This window comes from Oncorhynchus mykiss, chromosome 13, assembly GCF_013265735.2.
Source record: "Oncorhynchus mykiss isolate Arlee chromosome 13, USDA_OmykA_1.1, whole genome shotgun sequence".
In the NCBI taxonomy this organism is placed as follows: Eukaryota; Metazoa; Chordata; class Actinopteri; order Salmoniformes; family Salmonidae; genus Oncorhynchus; species Oncorhynchus mykiss.
The window spans coordinates 54,471,328-54,489,912 of NC_048577.1; the positions used below are offsets into that span (position 1 = coordinate 54,471,328).

General features: G+C 47.7%; 1 protein-coding gene across 1 annotated transcript in view; it reads left to right on the forward strand.

The window, feature by feature from the left end:
* The window catches only part of samd9l (sterile alpha motif domain containing 9 like), an 86,714-nt gene that overhangs the window by 13,773 nt on the left and 54,356 nt on the right, over positions 1 to 18,585 (forward strand). The gene's annotated exons all lie outside the window — the stretch shown is intronic.

Sequence of the window (18,585 nt, forward strand, 5' to 3'; positions counted from 1 at the left end):
ATATAGTAGATGTATGACCAATCAGATCAAATATAGTAGATGTATGACCAATCATTGTTGTGCATTATTAATGGCACATCTTTGTTAATTTCAGCACAAAAGTGTGTTGTGTTTTTGTCCTACATTCATTTACTGTAATTGCACAATTACATTGATTGAGGATCTCTATGTAATTGAATGTGATTGTTTTTATTAGATGTTTTTATTTATTGTGCTGAATGTTATTGTTTTATACGTGTATGTTGTTTTAATATTCTGTTTTTATTGTAATGTGTACAAGGCTCTCTTGTAAAATATATTTTAATCTCAATGTGACTCCCTGTTTAAATAAAAAACGGCATGCAGTTGAAAACAATGAACATTTTGTCAGGAGTCAACTGTATTTCACAATTGATATGACCAACGCTAACATTCACAATCCACTGCATTGTTGTCAGGATGTGCAGTAACAGTCACAGATCACTACATAGTGAAGCGCAGTGTTCACCTTTGACCTTCAACATTTCAGGGACCTTTGTTAAGGAGAAAGACTTCTAACAGCTGCTTCCAACTCTTATAAGTAAATGATTCCACTAGAGGACATGGAAGACCTTCCTCATCCTGGTAAGATAGGTCTCATCACAAGCCTCAGTAAGGTTTATGGATCAAATGTGTTCTTATTATGCCAACAACTCGCTGTAGTAAGGGATGATTGATTTTGACTATCTGTTGTGGTAAGGAATAATTAATATCTAACATTTATGTTCAGAATACAAACTAATTACATAGATGATTAATGTCTGCACTGTCCTGTCATGGGATCCATCTGGGTCGAGTTCGACTTTACAGAATGTTCAGATGGAAATACTGTGCATAAATATTGTGTAGGAAAGACATGGTTCTCTGTCATTGCCTTAGCTTATGATGTTTTGTGTTATTATTCCTAGTTTTGCTTAGCCCTGTTGTTTAATTTTCAATACCCAACATATATTATAAAGTAATGGTGGTATATCAATTACACCTACTGTAGTTGAAAAAAGCTTGTCCAGTTTTCCAGTTGTTGTTTGCTGGTTTTACTTCTGTTTTTCATCAATAGGTGGAGACATTGACCACAGCACACCCTGAGTAACAACCTGTATGGTCTACCACACTGTCTCTCATTAGCACCACACCCTGAGTAACAACCTGTATGGTCTACCACACTGTCTCTCATTAGCACCACACCCTGAGTAACAACCTGTATGGTCTACCACACTGTCTCTCATTAGCACCACACCCTGAGTAACAACCTGTATGGTCTACCACACTGTCTCTCATTAGCACCACACCCTGAGTAACAACCTGTATGGTCTACCACACTGTCTCTCATTAGCACCACACCCTGAGTAACAACCTGTATGGTCTACCACACTGTCTCTCATTAGCACCACACCCTGAGTAAGAACCTGTATGGTCTACCACACTGTCTCTCATTAGCACCACACCCCGAGTAACAACCTGTATGGTCTACCACACTGTCTCTCATTAGCACCACACCCTGAGTAAGAACCTGTATGGTCTACCACACTGTCTCTCATTAGCACCACACCCCGAGTAACAACCTGTATGGTCTACCACACTGTCTCTCATTAGCACCACACCCTGAGTAACAACCTGTATGGTCTACCACACTGACTCTCATTAGCACCACACCATGAGAACCTGTATGGTCTACCACACTGTCTCTCATTAGCACCACACCCTGAGTAACAACCTGTATGGTCTACCACACTGTCTCTCATTAGCACCACACCCTGAGTAACAACCTGTATGGTCTACCACACTGACTCTCATTAGCACCACACCATGAGAACCTGTATGGTCTACCACACTGTCTCTCATTAGCACCACACCATGAGAACCTGTATGGTCTACCACACTGTCTCTCATTAGCACCACACCCCGAGTAACAACCTGTATGGTCTACCACACTGTCTCTCATTAGCACCACACCCCGAGTAACAACCTGTATGGTCTACCACACTGTCTCTCATTAGCACCACACCCTGAGTAACAAGCTGTATGGTCTACCACACTGTCTCTCATTAGCACCACACCCTGAGTAACAACCTGTATGGTCTACCACACTGTCTCTCATTAGCACCACACCCTGAGTAACAACCTGTATGGTCTACCACACTGTCTCTCATTAGCACCACACCCTGAGTAACAACCTGTATGGTCTACCACACTGTCTCTCATTAGCACCACACCCTGAGTAACAAGCTGTATGGTCTACCACACTGTCTCTCATTAGCACCACACCCTGAGTAACAACCTGTATGGTCTACCACACTGTCTCTCATTAGCACCACACCCTGAGTAACAACCTGTATGGTCTACCACACTGTCTCTCATTAGCACCACACCCTGAGTAACAACCTGTATGGTCTACCACACTGTCTCTCATTAGCACCACACCCTGAGTAACAACCTGTATGGTCTACCACACTGTCTCTCATTAGCACCACACCCTGAGTAACAACCTGTATGGTCTACCACACTGTCTCTCATTAGCACCACACCCCGAGTAACAACCTGTATGGTCTACCACACTGTCTCTCATTAGCACCACACCCATAGTAACAACCTGTATGGTCTACCACACTGTCTCTCATTAGCACCACACCCCGAGTAACAACCTGTATGGTCTACCACACTGTCTCTCATTAGCACCACACCCCGAGTAAGAACCTGTATGGTCTACCACACTGTCTCTCATTAGCACCACACCCCGAGTAACAACCTGTATGGTCTACCACACTGTCTCTCATTAGCACCACACCCTGAGTAACAAGCTGTATGGTCTACCACACTGTCTCTCATTAGCACCACACCCTGAGTAACAAGCTGTATGGTCTACCACACTGTCTCTCATTAGCACCACACCCTGAGTAACAACCTGTATGGTCTACCACACTGTCTCTCATTAGCACCACACCCTGAGTAACAACCTGTATGGTCTACCACACTGTCTCTCATTAGCACCACACCCTGAGTAACAACCTGTATGGTCTACCACACTGTCTCTCATTAGCACCACACCCTGAGTAACAACCTGTATGGTCTACCACACTGACTCTCATTAGCACCACACCATGAGAACCTATATGGTCTACCACACTGTCTCTCATTAGCACCACACCCTGAGTAACAAGCTGTATGGTCTACCACACTGTCTCTCATTAGCACCACACCCTGAGTAACAACCTGTATGGTCTACCACACTGTCTCTCATTAGCACCACACCCTGAGTAACAACCTGTATGGTCTACCACACTGACTCTCATTAGCACCACACCCTGAGTAACAAGCTGTATGGTCTACCACACTGTCTCTCATTAGCACCACACCCTGAGTAACAACCTGTACGGTCTACCACACTGTCTCTCATTAGCACCACACCCTGAGTAACAACCTGTACGGTCTACCACACTGTCTCTCATTAGCACCACACCCTGAGTAACAACCTGTACGGTCTACCACACTGTCTCTCATTAGCACCACACCCTGAGTAACAACCTGTATGGTCTACCACACTGTCTCTCATTAGCACCACACCCTGAGTAACAACCTGTATGGTCTACCACACTGTCTCTCATTAGCACCACACCCTGAGTAACAACCTGTATGGTCTACCACACTGTCTCTCATTAGCACCACACCCTGAGTAAGAACCTGTATGGTCTACCACACTGTCTCTCATTAGCACCACACCCCGAGTAACAACCTGTATGGTCTACCACACTGTCTCTCATTAGCACCACACCCTGAGTAAGAACCTGTATGGTCTACCACACTGTCTCTCATTAGCACCACACCCCGAGTAACAACCTGTATGGTCTACCACACTGTCTCTCATTAGCACCACACCCTGAGTAACAACCTGTATGGTCTACCACACTGACTCTCATTAGCACCACACCATGAGAACCTGTATGGTCTACCACACTGTCTCTCATTAGCACCACACCCTGAGTAACAACCTGTATGGTCTACCACACTGTCTCTCATTAGCACCACACCCTGAGTAACAACCTGTATGGTCTACCACACTGACTCTCATTAGCACCACACCATGAGAACCTGTATGGTCTACCACACTGTCTCTCATTAGCACCACACCATGAGAACCTGTATGGTCTACCACACTGTCTCTCATTAGCACCACACCCCGAGTAACAACCTGTATGGTCTACCACACTGTCTCTCATTAGCACCACACCCCGAGTAACAACCTGTATGGTCTACCACACTGTCTCTCATTAGCACCACACCCTGAGTAACAAGCTGTATGGTCTACCACACTGTCTCTCATTAGCACCACACCCTGAGTAACAACCTGTATGGTCTACCACACTGTCTCTCATTAGCACCACACCCTGAGTAACAACCTGTATGGTCTACCACACTGTCTCTCATTAGCACCACACCCTGAGTAACAACCTGTATGGTCTACCACACTGTCTCTCATTAGCACCACACCCTGAGTAACAAGCTGTATGGTCTACCACACTGTCTCTCATTAGCACCACACCCTGAGTAACAACCTGTATGGTCTACCACACTGTCTCTCATTAGCACCACACCCTGAGTAACAACCTGTATGGTCTACCACACTGTCTCTCATTAGCACCACACCCTGAGTAACAACCTGTATGGTCTACCACACTGTCTCTCATTAGCACCACACCCTGAGTAACAACCTGTATGGTCTACCACACTGTCTCTCATTAGCACCACACCCTGAGTAACAACCTGTATGGTCTACCACACTGTCTCTCATTAGCACCACACCCCGAGTAACAACCTGTATGGTCTACCACACTGTCTCTCATTAGCACCACACCCATAGTAACAACCTGTATGGTCTACCACACTGTCTCTCATTAGCACCACACCCCGAGTAACAACCTGTATGGTCTACCACACTGTCTCTCATTAGCACCACACCCCGAGTAAGAACCTGTATGGTCTACCACACTGTCTCTCATTAGCACCACACCCCGAGTAACAACCTGTATGGTCTACCACACTGTCTCTCATTAGCACCACACCCTGAGTAACAACCTGTATGGTCTACCACACTGTCTCTCATTAGCACCACACCCTGAGTAACAAGCTGTATGGTCTACCACACTGTCTCTCATTAGCACCACACCCTGAGTAACAACCTGTATGGTCTACCACACTGTCTCTCATTAGCACCACACCCTGAGTAACAACCTGTATGGTCTACCACACTGTCTCTCATTAGCACCACACCCTGAGTAACAACCTGTATGGTCTACCACACTGTCTCTCATTAGCACCACACCCTGAGTAACAACCTGTATGGTCTACCACACTGACTCTCATTAGCACCACACCATGAGAACCTATATGGTCTACCACACTGTCTCTCATTAGCACCACACCCTGAGTAACAAGCTGTATGGTCTACCACACTGTCTCTCATTAGCACCACACCCTGAGTAACAACCTGTATGGTCTACCACACTGTCTCTCATTAGCACCACACCCTGAGTAACAACCTGTATGGTCTACCACACTGACTCTCATTAGCACCACACCCTGAGTAACAACCTGTATGGTCTACCACACTGTCTCTCATTAGCACCACACCCCGAGTAAGAACCTGTATGGTCTACCACACTGTCTCTCATTAGCACCACACCCCGAGTAACAACCTGTATGGTCTACCACACTGTCTCTCATTAGCACCACACCCTGAGTAACAACCTGTATGGTCTACCACACTGTCTCTCATTAGCACCACACCCTGAGTAACAAGCTGTATGGTCTACCACACTGTCTCTCATTAGCACCACACCCTGAGTAACAACCTGTATGGTCTACCACACTGTCTCTCATTAGCACCACACCCTGAGTAACAACCTGTATGGTCTACCACACTGTCTCTCATTAGCACCACACCCTGAGTAACAACCTGTATGGTCTACCACACTGTCTCTCATTAGCACCACACCCTGAGTAACAACCTGTATGGTCTACCACACTGACTCTCATTAGCACCACACCATGAGAACCTATATGGTCTACCACACTGTCTCTCATTAGCACCACACCCTGAGTAACAAGCTGTATGGTCTACCACACTGTCTCTCATTAGCACCACACCCTGAGTAACAACCTGTATGGTCTACCACACTGTCTCTCATTAGCACCACACCCTGAGTAACAACCTGTATGGTCTACCACACTGACTCTCATTAGCACCACACCCTGAGTAACAAGCTGTATGGTCTACCACACTGTCTCTCATTAGCACCACACCCTGAGTAACAACCTGTACGGTCTACCACACTGTCTCTCATTAGCACCACACCCTGAGTAACAACCTGTACGGTCTACCACACTGTCTCTCATTAGCACCACACCCTGAGTAACAACCTGTACGGTCTACCACACTGTCTCTCATTAGCACCACACCCTGAGTAACAACCTGTACGGTCTACCACACTGTCTCTCATTAGCACCACACCCTGAGTAACAAGCTGTATGGTCTACCACACTGTCTCTCATTAGCACCACACCCTGAGTAACAAGCTGTATGGTCTACCACACTGTCTCTCATTAGCACCACACCCTGAGTAAGAACCTGTATGGTCTACCACACTGTCTCTCATTAGCACCACACCCCGAGTAACAACCTGTATGGTCTACCACACTGTCTCTCAATAGCACCACACCCTGAGTAACAACCTGTATGGTCTACCACACTGTCTCTCATTAGCACCACACCCCGAGTAACAACCTGTATGGTCTACCACACTGTCTCTCATTAGCACCACACCCCAAGTAAGAACCTGTATGGTCTACCACACTGTCTCTCATTAGCACCACACCCCGAGTAACAACCTGTATGGTCTACCACACTGTCTCTCATTAGCACCACACCCTGAGTAACAAGCTGTATGGTCTACCACACTGTCTCTCATTAGCACCACACCCTGAGTAACAACCTGTATGGTCTACCACACTGACTCTCATTAGCACCACACCATGAGAACCTGTATGGTCTACCACACTGTCTCTCATTAGCACCACACCCTGAGTAACAAGCTGTATGGTCTACCAACACTGTCTCTCATTAGCACCACACCCTGAGTAACAACCTGTATGGTCTACCACACTGTCTCTCATTAGCACCACACCCTGAGTAACAACCTGTATGGTCTACCACACTGACTCTCATTAGCACCACACCCTGAGTAACAACCTGTATGGTCTACCACACTGTCTCTCATTAGCACCACACCCTGAGTAACAACCTGTATGGTCTACCACACTGTCTCTCATTAGCACCACACCCTGAGTAACAACCTGTATGGTCTACCACACTGTCTCTCATTAGCACCACACCCTGAGTAACAACCTGTATGGTCTACCACACTGTCTCTCATTAGCACCACACCCTGAGTAAGAACCTGTATGGTCTACCACACTGTCTCTCATTAGCACCACACCCCGAGTAACAACCTGTATGGTCTACCACACTGTCTCTCATTAGCACCACACCCCGAGTAACAACCTGTATGGTCTACCACACTGTCTCTCATTAGCACCACACCCCGAGTAACAACCTGTATGGTCTACCACACTGTCTCTCATTAGCACCACACCCCGAGTAACAACCTGTATGGTCTACCACACTGTCTCTCATTAGCACCACACCCTGAGTAACAACCTGTATGGTCTACCACACTGTCTCTCATTAGCACCACACCCCGAGTAACAACCTGTATGGTCTACCACACTGTCTCTCATTAGCACCACACCCCAAGTAAGAACCTGTATGGTCTACCACACTGTCTCTCATTAGCACCACACCCCGAGTAACAACCTGTATGGTCTACCACACTGTCTCTCATTAGCACCACACCCTGAGTAACAAGCTGTATGGTCTACCACACTGTCTCTCATTAGCACCACACCCTGAGTAACAACCTGTATGGTCTACCACACTGACTCTTATTAGCACCACACCATGAGAACCTGTATGGTCTACCACACTGTCTCTCATTAGCACCACACCCTGAGTAACAAGCTGTATGGTCTACCACACTGTCTCTCATTAGCACCACACCCTGAGTAACAACCTGTATGGTCTACCACACTGACTCTCATTAGCACCACACCATGAGAACCTGTATGGTCTACCACACTGTCTCTCATTAGCACCACACCCCGAGTAACAACCTGTATGGTCTACCACACTGTCTCTCATTAGCACCACACCCCGAGTAACAACCTGTATGGTCTACCACACTGTCTCTCATTAGCACCACACCCCAAGTAAGAACCTGTATGGTCTACCACACTGTCTCTCATTAGCACCACACCCCGAGTAACAACCTGTATGGTCTACCACACTGTCTCTCATTAGCACCACACCCTGAGTAACAAGCTGTATGGTCTACCACACTGTCTCTCATTAGCACCACACCCTGAGTAACAACCTGTATGGTCTACCACACTGACTCTCATTAGCACCACACCATGAGAACCTGTATGGTCTACCACACTGTCTCTCATTAGCACCACACCCTGAGTAACAAGCTGTATGGTCTACCACACTGTCTCTCATTAGCACCACACCCTGAGTAACAACCTGTATGGTCTACCACACTGACTCTCATTAGCACCACACCATGAGAACCTGTATGGTCTACCACACTGTCTCTCATTAGCACCACACCCCGAGTAACAACCTGTATGGTCTACCACACTGTCTCTCATTAGCAACACACCCCGAGTAACAACCTGTATGGTCTACCACACTGTCTCTCATTAGCACCACACCCTGAGTAACAAGCTGTATGGTCTACCACACTGTCTCTCATTAGCACCACACCCTGAGTAACAACCTGTATGGTCTACCACACTGTCTCTCATTAGCACCACACCCTGAGTAACAACCTGTATGGTCTACCACACTGTCTCTCATTAGCACCACACCCTGAGTAACAACCTGTATGGTCTACCACACTGTCTCTCATTAGCACCACACCCTGAGTAACAAGCTGTATGGTCTACCACACTGTCTCTCATTAGCACCACACCCTGAGTAACAACCTGTACGGTCTACCACACTGTCTCTCATTAGCACCACACCCTGAGTAACAACCTGTACGGTCTACCACACTGTCTCTCATTAGCACCACACCCTGAGTAACAACCTGTACGGTCTACCACACTGTCTCTCATTAGCACCACACCCTGAGTAACAACCTGTACGGTCTACCACACTGTCTCTCATTAGCACCACACCCTGAGTAACAACCTGTATGGTCTACCACACTGTCTCTCATTAGCACCACACCCTGAGTAAGAACCTGTATGGTCTACCACACTGTCTCTCATTAGCACCACACCCCGAGTAACAACCTGTATGGTCTACCACACTGTCTCTCATTAGCACCACACCCATAGTAACAACCTGTATGGTCTACCACACTGTCTCTCATTAGCACCACACCCCGAGTAACAACCTGTATGGTCTACCACACTGTCTCTCATTAGCACCACACCCCGAGTAACAACCTGTATGGTCTACCACACTGTCTCTCATTAGCACCACACCCCGAGTAACAACCTGTATGGTCTACCACACTGTCTCTCATTAGCACCACACCCTGAGTAACAACCTGTATGGTCTACCACACTGTCTCTCATTAGCACCACACCCTGAGTAACAAGCTGTATGGTCTACCACACTGTCTCTCATTAGCACCACACCCTGAGTAACAAGCTGTATGGTCTACCACACTGTCTCTCATTAGCACCACACCCTGAGTAACAACCTGTATGGTCTACCACACTGTCTCTCATTAGCACCACACCCTGAGTAACAACCTGTATGGTCTACCACACTGTCTCTCATTAGCACCACACCCTGAGTAACAACCTGTATGGTCTACCACACTGACTCTCATTAGCACCACACCATGAGAACCTGTATGGTCTACCACACTGTCTCTCATTAGCACCACACCCTGAGTAACAAGCTGTATGGTCTACCACACTGTCTCTCATTAGCACCACACCCTGAGTAACAACCTGTATGGTCTACCACACTGTCTCTCATTAGCACCACACCCTGAGTAACAACCTGTATGGTCTACCACACTGACTCTCATTAGCACCACACCCTGAGTAACAACCTGTATGGTCTACCACACTGTCTCTCATTAGCACCACACCCTGAGTAACAACCTGTACGGTCTACCACACTGTCTCTCATTAGCACCACACCCTGAGTAACAACCTGTACGGTCTACCACACTGTCTCTCATTAGCACCACACCCTGAGTAACAACCTGTACGGTCTACCACACTGTCTCTCATTAGCACCACACCCTGAGTAACAAGCTGTATGGTCTACCACACTGTCTCTCATTAGCACCACACCCTGAGTAACAAGCTGTATGGTCTACCACACTGTCTCTCATTAGCACCACACCCTGAGTAACAACCTGTATGGTCTACCACACTGTCTCTCATTAGCACCACACCCTGAGTAACAACCTGTATGGTCTACCACGCTGTCTCTCATTAGCACCACACCCTGAGTAACAACCTGTATGGTCTACCACGCTGTCTCTCATTAGCACCACACCCTGAGTAACAACCTGTATGGTCTACCACACTGTCTCTCATTAGCACCACACCCTGAGTAAGAACCTGTATGGTCTACCACACTGTCTCTCATTAGCACCACACCCCGAGTAACAACCTGTATGGTCTACCACACTGTCTCTCAATAGCACCACACCCTGAGTAACAACCTGTATGGTCTACCACACTGTCTCTCATTAGCACCACACCCCGAGTAACAACCTGTATGGTCTACCACACTGTCTCTCATTAGCACCACACCCCAAGTAAGAACCTGTATGGTCTACCACACTGTCTCTCATTAGCACCACACCCCGAGTAACAACCTGTATGGTCTACCACACTGTCTCTCATTAGCACCACACCCTGAGTAACAAGCTGTATGGTCTACCACACTGTCTCTCATTAGCACCACACCCTGAGTAACAACCTGTATGGTCTACCACACTGACTCTCATTAGCACCACACCATGAGAACCTGTATGGTCTACCACACTGTCTCTCATTAGCACCACACCCTGAGTAACAAGCTGTATGGTCTACCAACACTGTCTCTCATTAGCACCACACCCTGAGTAACAACCTGTATGGTCTACCACACTGTCTCTCATTAGCACCACACCCTGAGTAACAACCTGTATGGTCTACCACACTGACTCTCATTAGCACCACACCCTGAGTAACAACCTGTATGGTCTACCACACTGTCTCTCATTAGCACCACACCCTGAGTAACAACCTGTATGGTCTACCACACTGTCTCTCATTAGCACCACACCCTGAGTAACAACCTGTATGGTCTACCACACTGTCTCTCATTAGCACCACACCCTGAGTAACAACCTGTATGGTCTACCACACTGTCTCTCATTAGCACCACACCCTGAGTAAGAACCTGTATGGTCTACCACACTGTCTCTCATTAGCACCACACCCCGAGTAACAACCTGTATGGTCTACCACACTGTCTCTCATTAGCACCACACCCCGAGTAACAACCTGTATGGTCTACCACACTGTCTCTCATTAGCACCACACCCCGAGTAACAACCTGTATGGTCTACCACACTGTCTCTCATTAGCACCACACCCCGAGAAACAACCTGTATGGTCTACCACACTGTCTCTCATTAGCACCACACCCTGAGTAACAACCTGTATGGTCTACCACACTGTCTCTCATTAGCACCACACCCTGAGTAACAACCTGTACGGTCTACCACACTGTCTCTCATTAGCACCACACCCTGAGTAACAACCTGTATGGTCTACCACACTGTCTCTCATTAGCACCACACCCTGAGTAAGAACCTGTATGGTCTACCACACTGTCTCTCATTAGCACCACACCCCGAGTAACAACCTGTATGGTCTACCACACTGTCTCTCATTAGCACCACACCCATAGTAACAACCTGTATGGTCTACCACACTGTCTCTCATTAGCACCACACCCCGAGTAACAACCTGTATGGTCTACCACACTGTCTCTCATTAGCACCACACCCCGAGTAACAACCTGTATGGTCTACCACACTGTCTCTCATTAGCACCACACCCCGAGTAACAACCTGTATGGTCTACCACACTGTCTCTCATTAGCACCACACCCTGAGTAACAACCTGTATGGTCTACCACACTGTCTCTCATTAGCACCACACCCTGAGTAACAAGCTGTATGGTCTACCACACTGTCTCTCATTAGCACCACACCCTGAGTAACAACCTGTATGGTCTACCACACTGTCTCTCATTAGCACCACACCCTGAGTAACAACCTGTATGGTCTACCACACTGTCTCTCATTAGCACCACACCCTGAGTAACAACCTGTATGGTCTACCACACTGTCTCTCATTAGCACCACACCCTGAGTAACAACCTGTATGGTCTACCACACTGACTCTCATTAGCACCACACCATGAGAACCTGTATGGTCTACCACACTGTCTCTCATTAGCACCACACCCTGAGTAACAAGCTGTATGGTCTACCACACTGTCTCTCATTAGCACCACACCCTGAGTAACAACCTGTATGGTCTACCACACTGTCTCTCATTAGCACCACACCCTGAGTAACAACCTGTATGGTCTACCACACTGACTCTCATTAGCACCACACCCTGAGTAACAACCTGTATGGTCTACCACACTGTCTCTCATTAGCACCACACCCTGAGTAACAACCTGTACGGTCTACCACACTGTCTCTCATTAGCACCACACCCTGAGTAACAACCTGTACGGTCTACCACACTGTCTCTCATTAGCACCACACCCTGAGTAACAACCTGTACGGTCTACCACACTGTCTCTCATTAGCACCACACCCTGAGTAACAAGCTGTATGGTCTACCACACTGTCTCTCATTAGCACCACACCCTGAGTAACAACCTGTATGGTCTACCACACTGTCTCTCATTAGCACCACACCCTGAGTAACAACCTGTATGGTCTACCACACTGTCTCTCATTAGCACCACACCCTGAGTAACAACCTGTATGGTCTACCACGCTGTCTCTCATTAGCACCACACCCTGAGTAACAACCTGTATGGTCTACCACGCTGTCTCTCATTAGCACCACACCCTGAGTAACAACCTGTATGGTCTACCACACTGTCTCTCATTAGCACCACACCCTGAGTAAGAACCTGTATGGTCTACCACACTGTCTCTCATTAGCACCACACCCCGAGTAACAACCTGTATGGTCTACCACACTGTCTCTCAATAGCACCACACCCTGAGTAACAACCTGTATGGTCTACCACACTGTCTCTCATTAGCACCACACCCCGAGTAACAACCTGTATGGTCTACCACACTGTCTCTCATTAGCACCACACCCCAAGTAAGAACCTGTATGGTCTACCACACTGTCTCTCATTAGCACCACACCCCGAGTAACAACCTGTATGGTCTACCACACTGTCTCTCATTAGCACCACACCCTGAGTAACAAGCTGTATGGTCTACCACACTGTCTCTCATTAGCACCACACCCTGAGTAACAACCTGTATGGTCTACCACACTGACTCTCATTAGCACCACACCATGAGAACCTGTATGGTCTACCACACTGTCTCTCATTAGCACCACACCCTGAGTAACAAGCTGTATGGTCTACCAACACTGTCTCTCATTAGCACCACACCCTGAGTAACAACCTGTATGGTCTACCACACTGTCTCTCATTAGCACCACACCCTGAGTAACAACCTGTATGGTCTACCACACTGACTCTCATTAGCACCACACCCTGAGTAACAACCTGTATGGTCTACCACACTGTCTCTCATTAGCACCACACCCTGAGTAACAACCTGTATGGTCTACCACACTGTCTCTCATTAGCACCACACCCTGAGTAACAACCTGTATGGTCTACCACACTGTCTCTCATTAGCACCACACCCTGAGTAACAACCTGTATGGTCTACCACACTGTCTCTCATTAGCACCACACCCCGAGTAAGAACCTGTATGGTCTACCACACTGTCTCTCATTAGCACCACACCCCGAGTAACAACCTGTATGGTCTACCACACTGTCTCTCATTAGCACCACACCCCGAGTAACAACCTGTATGGTCTACCACACTGTCTCTCATTAGCACCACACCCCGAGTAACAACCTGTATGGTCTACCACACTGTCTCTCATTAGCACCACACCCCGAGTAACAACCTGTATGGTCTACCACACTGTCTCTCATTAGCACCACACCCTGAGTAACAACCTGTATGGTCTACCACACTGTCTCTCATTAGCACCACACCCCGAGTAACAACCTGTATGGTCTACCACACTGTCTCTCATTAGCACCACACCCCAAGTAAGAACCTGTATGGTCTACCACACTGTCTCTCATTAGCACCACACCCCGAGTAACAACCTGTATGGTCTACCACACTGTCTCTCATTAGCACCACACCCTGAGTAACAAGCTGTATGGTCTACCACACTGTCTCTCATTAGCACCACACCCTGAGTAACAACCTGTATGGTCTACCACACTGACTCTCATTAGCACCACACCATGAGAACCTGTATGGTCTACCACACTGTCTCTCATTAGCACCACACCCTGAGTAACAAGCTGTATGGTCTACCACACTGTCTCTCATTAGCACCACACCCTGAGTAACAACCTGTATGGTCTACCACACTGACTCTCATTAGCACCACACCATGAGAACCTGTATGGTCTACCACACTGTCTCTCATTAGCACCACACCCCGAGTAACAACCTGTATGGTCTACCACACTGTCTCTCATTAGCACCACACCCCGAGTAACAACCTGAATGGTCTACCACACTGTCTCTCATTAGCACCACACCCCGAGTAACAACCTGTATGGTCTACCACACTGTCTCTCATTAGCACCACACCCTGAGTAAGAACCTGTATGGTCTACCACACTGTCTCTCATTAGCACCACACCCCGAGTAACAACCTGTATGGTCTACCACACTGTCTCTCATTAGCACCACACCCTGAGTAACAACCTGTATGGTCTACCACACTGTCTCTCATTAGCACCACACCCTGAGTAACAACCTGTATGGTCTACCACACTGTCTCTCATTAGCACTACACCCTGAGTAACAACCTGTATGGTCTACCACACTGTCTCTCATTAGCACCACACCCTGAGTAACAACCTGTATGGTCTACCACACTGTCTCTCATTAGCACCACACCCTGAGTAACAACCTGTATGGTCTACCACACTGTCTCTCATTAGCACCACACCCTGAGTAACAACCTGTATGGTCTACCACACTGACTCTCATTAGCACCACACCATGAGAACCTGTATGGTCTACCACACTGTCTCTCATTAGCACCACACCCTGAGTAACAACCTGTATGGTCTACCACACTGTCTCTCATTAGCACCACACCCTGAGTAACAACCTGTATGGTCTACCACACTGTCTCTCATTAGCACCACACCCCAAGTAAGAACCTGTATGGTCTACCACACTGTCTCTCATTAGCACCACACCCCGAGTAACAACCTGTATGGTCTACCACACTGTCTCTCATTAGCACCACACCCTGAGTAACAAGCTGTATGGTCTACCACACTGTCTCTCATTAGCACCACACCCTGAGTAACAACCTGTATGGTCTACCACACTGACTCTCATTAGCACCACACCATGAGAACCTGTATGGTCTACCACACTGTCTCTCATTAGCACCACACCCTGAGTAACAAGCTGTATGGTCTACCAACACTGTCTCTCATTAGCACCACACCCTGAGTAACAACCTGTATGGTCTACCACACTGTCTCTCATTAGCACCACACCCTGAGTAACAACCTGTATGGTCTACCACACTGACTCTCATTAGCACCACACCCTGAGTAACAACCTGTATGGTCTACCACACTGTCTCTCATTAGCACCACACCCTGAGTAACAACCTGTATGGTCTACCACACTGTCTCTCATTAGCACCACACCCTGAGTAACAACCTGTATGGTCTACCACACTGTCTCTCATTAGCACCACACCCTGAGTAACAACCTGTATGGTCTACCACACTGTCTCTCATTAGCACCACACCCCGAGTAAGAACCTGTATGGTCTACCACACTGTCTCTCATTAGCACCACACCCCGAGTAACAACCTGTATGGTCTACCACACTGTCTCTCATTAGCACCACACCCCGAGTAACAACCTGTATGGTCTACCACACTGTCTCTCATTAGCACCACACCCCGAGTAACAACCTGTATGGTCTACCACACTGTCTCTCATTAGCACCACACCCCGAGTAACAACCTGTATGGTCTACCACACTGTCTCTCATTAGCACCACACCCTGAGTAACAACCTGTATGGTCTACCACACTGTCTCTCATTAGCACCACACCCCGAGTAACAACCTGTATGGTCTACCACACTGTCTCTCATTAGCACCACACCCCAAGTAAGAACCTGTATGGTCTACCACACTGTCTCTCATTAGCACCACACCCCGAGTAACAACCTGTATGGTCTACCACACTGTCTCTCATTAGCACCACACCCTGAGTAACAAGCTGTATGGTCTACCACACTGTCTCTCATTAGCACCACACCCTGAGTAACAACCTGTATGGTCTACCACACTGACTCTCATTAGCACCACACCATGAGAACCTGTATGGTCTACCACACTGTCTCTCATTAGCACCACACCCTGAGTAACAAGCTGTATGGTCTACCACACTGTCTCTCATTAGCACCACACCCTGAGTAACAACCTGTATGGTCTACCACACTGACTCTCATTAGCACCACACCATGAGAACCTGTATGGTCTACCACACTGTCTCTCATTAGCACCACACCCCGAGTAACAACCTGTATGGTCTACCACACTGTCTCTCATTAGCACCACACCCCGAGTAACAACCTGTATGGTCTACCACACTGTCTCTCATTAGCACCACACCCCGAGTAACAACCTGTATGGTCTACCACACTGTCTCTCATTAGCACCACACCCCGAGTAAGAACCTGTATGGTCTACCACACTGTCTCTCATTAGCACCACACCCCGAGTAACAACCTGTATGGTCTACCACACTGTCTCTCATTAGCACCACACCCTGAGTAACAACCTGTATGGTCTACCACACTGTCTCTCATTAGCACCACACCCTGAGTAACAAGCTGTATGGTCTACCACACTGTCTCTCATTAGCACCACACCCTGAGTAACAACCTGTATGGTCTACCACACTGTCTCTCATTAGCACTACACCCTGAGTAACAACCTGTATGGTCTACCACACTGTCTCTCATTAGCACCACACCCTGAGTAACAACCTGTATGGTCTACCACACTGTCTCTCATTAGCACCACACCCTGAGTAACAACCTGTATGGTCTACCACACTGTCTCTCATTAGCACCACACCCTGAGTAACAACCTGTATGGTCTACAACACTGACTCTCATTAGCACCACACCATGAGAACCTGTATGGTCTACCACACTGTCTCTCATTAGCACCACACCCTGAGTAACAACCTGTATGGTCTACCACACTGTCTCTCATTAGCACCACACCCTGAGTAACAACCTGTATGGTCTACCACACTGTCTCTCATTAGCACCACACCCCAAGTAAGAACCTGTATGGTCTACCACACTGTCTCTCATTAGCACCACACCCCGAGTAACAACCTGTATGGTCTACCACACTGTCTCTCATTAGCACCACACCCTGAGTAACAAGCTGTATGGTCTACCACACTGTCTCTCATTAGCACCACACCCTGAGTAACAACCTGTATGGTCTACCACACTGACTCTCATTAGCACCACACCATGAGAACCTGTATGGTCTACCACACTGTCTCTCATTAGCACCACACCCTGAGTAACAAGCTGTATGGTCTACCACACTGTCTCTCATTAGCACCACACCCTGAGTAACAACCTGTATGGTCTACCACACTGACTCTCATTAGCACCACACCATGAGAACCTGTATGGTCTACCACACTGTCTCTCATTAGCACCACACCCCGAGTAACAACCTGTATGGTCTACCACACTGTCTCTCATTAGCACCACACCCCGAGTAACAACCTGTATGGTCTACCACACTGTCTCTCATTAGCACCACACCCCGAGTAACAACCTGTATGGTCTACCACACTGTCTCTCATTAGCACCACACCCCGAGTAAGAACCTGTATGGTCTACCACACTGTCTCTCATTAGCACCACACCCCGAGTAACAACCTGTATGGTCTACCACACTGTCTCTCATTAGCACCACACCCTGAGTAACAACCTGTATGGTCTACCACACTGTCTCTCATTAGCACCACACCCTGAGTAACAAGCTGTATGGTCTACCACACTGTCTCTCATTAGCACCACACCCTGAGTAACAACC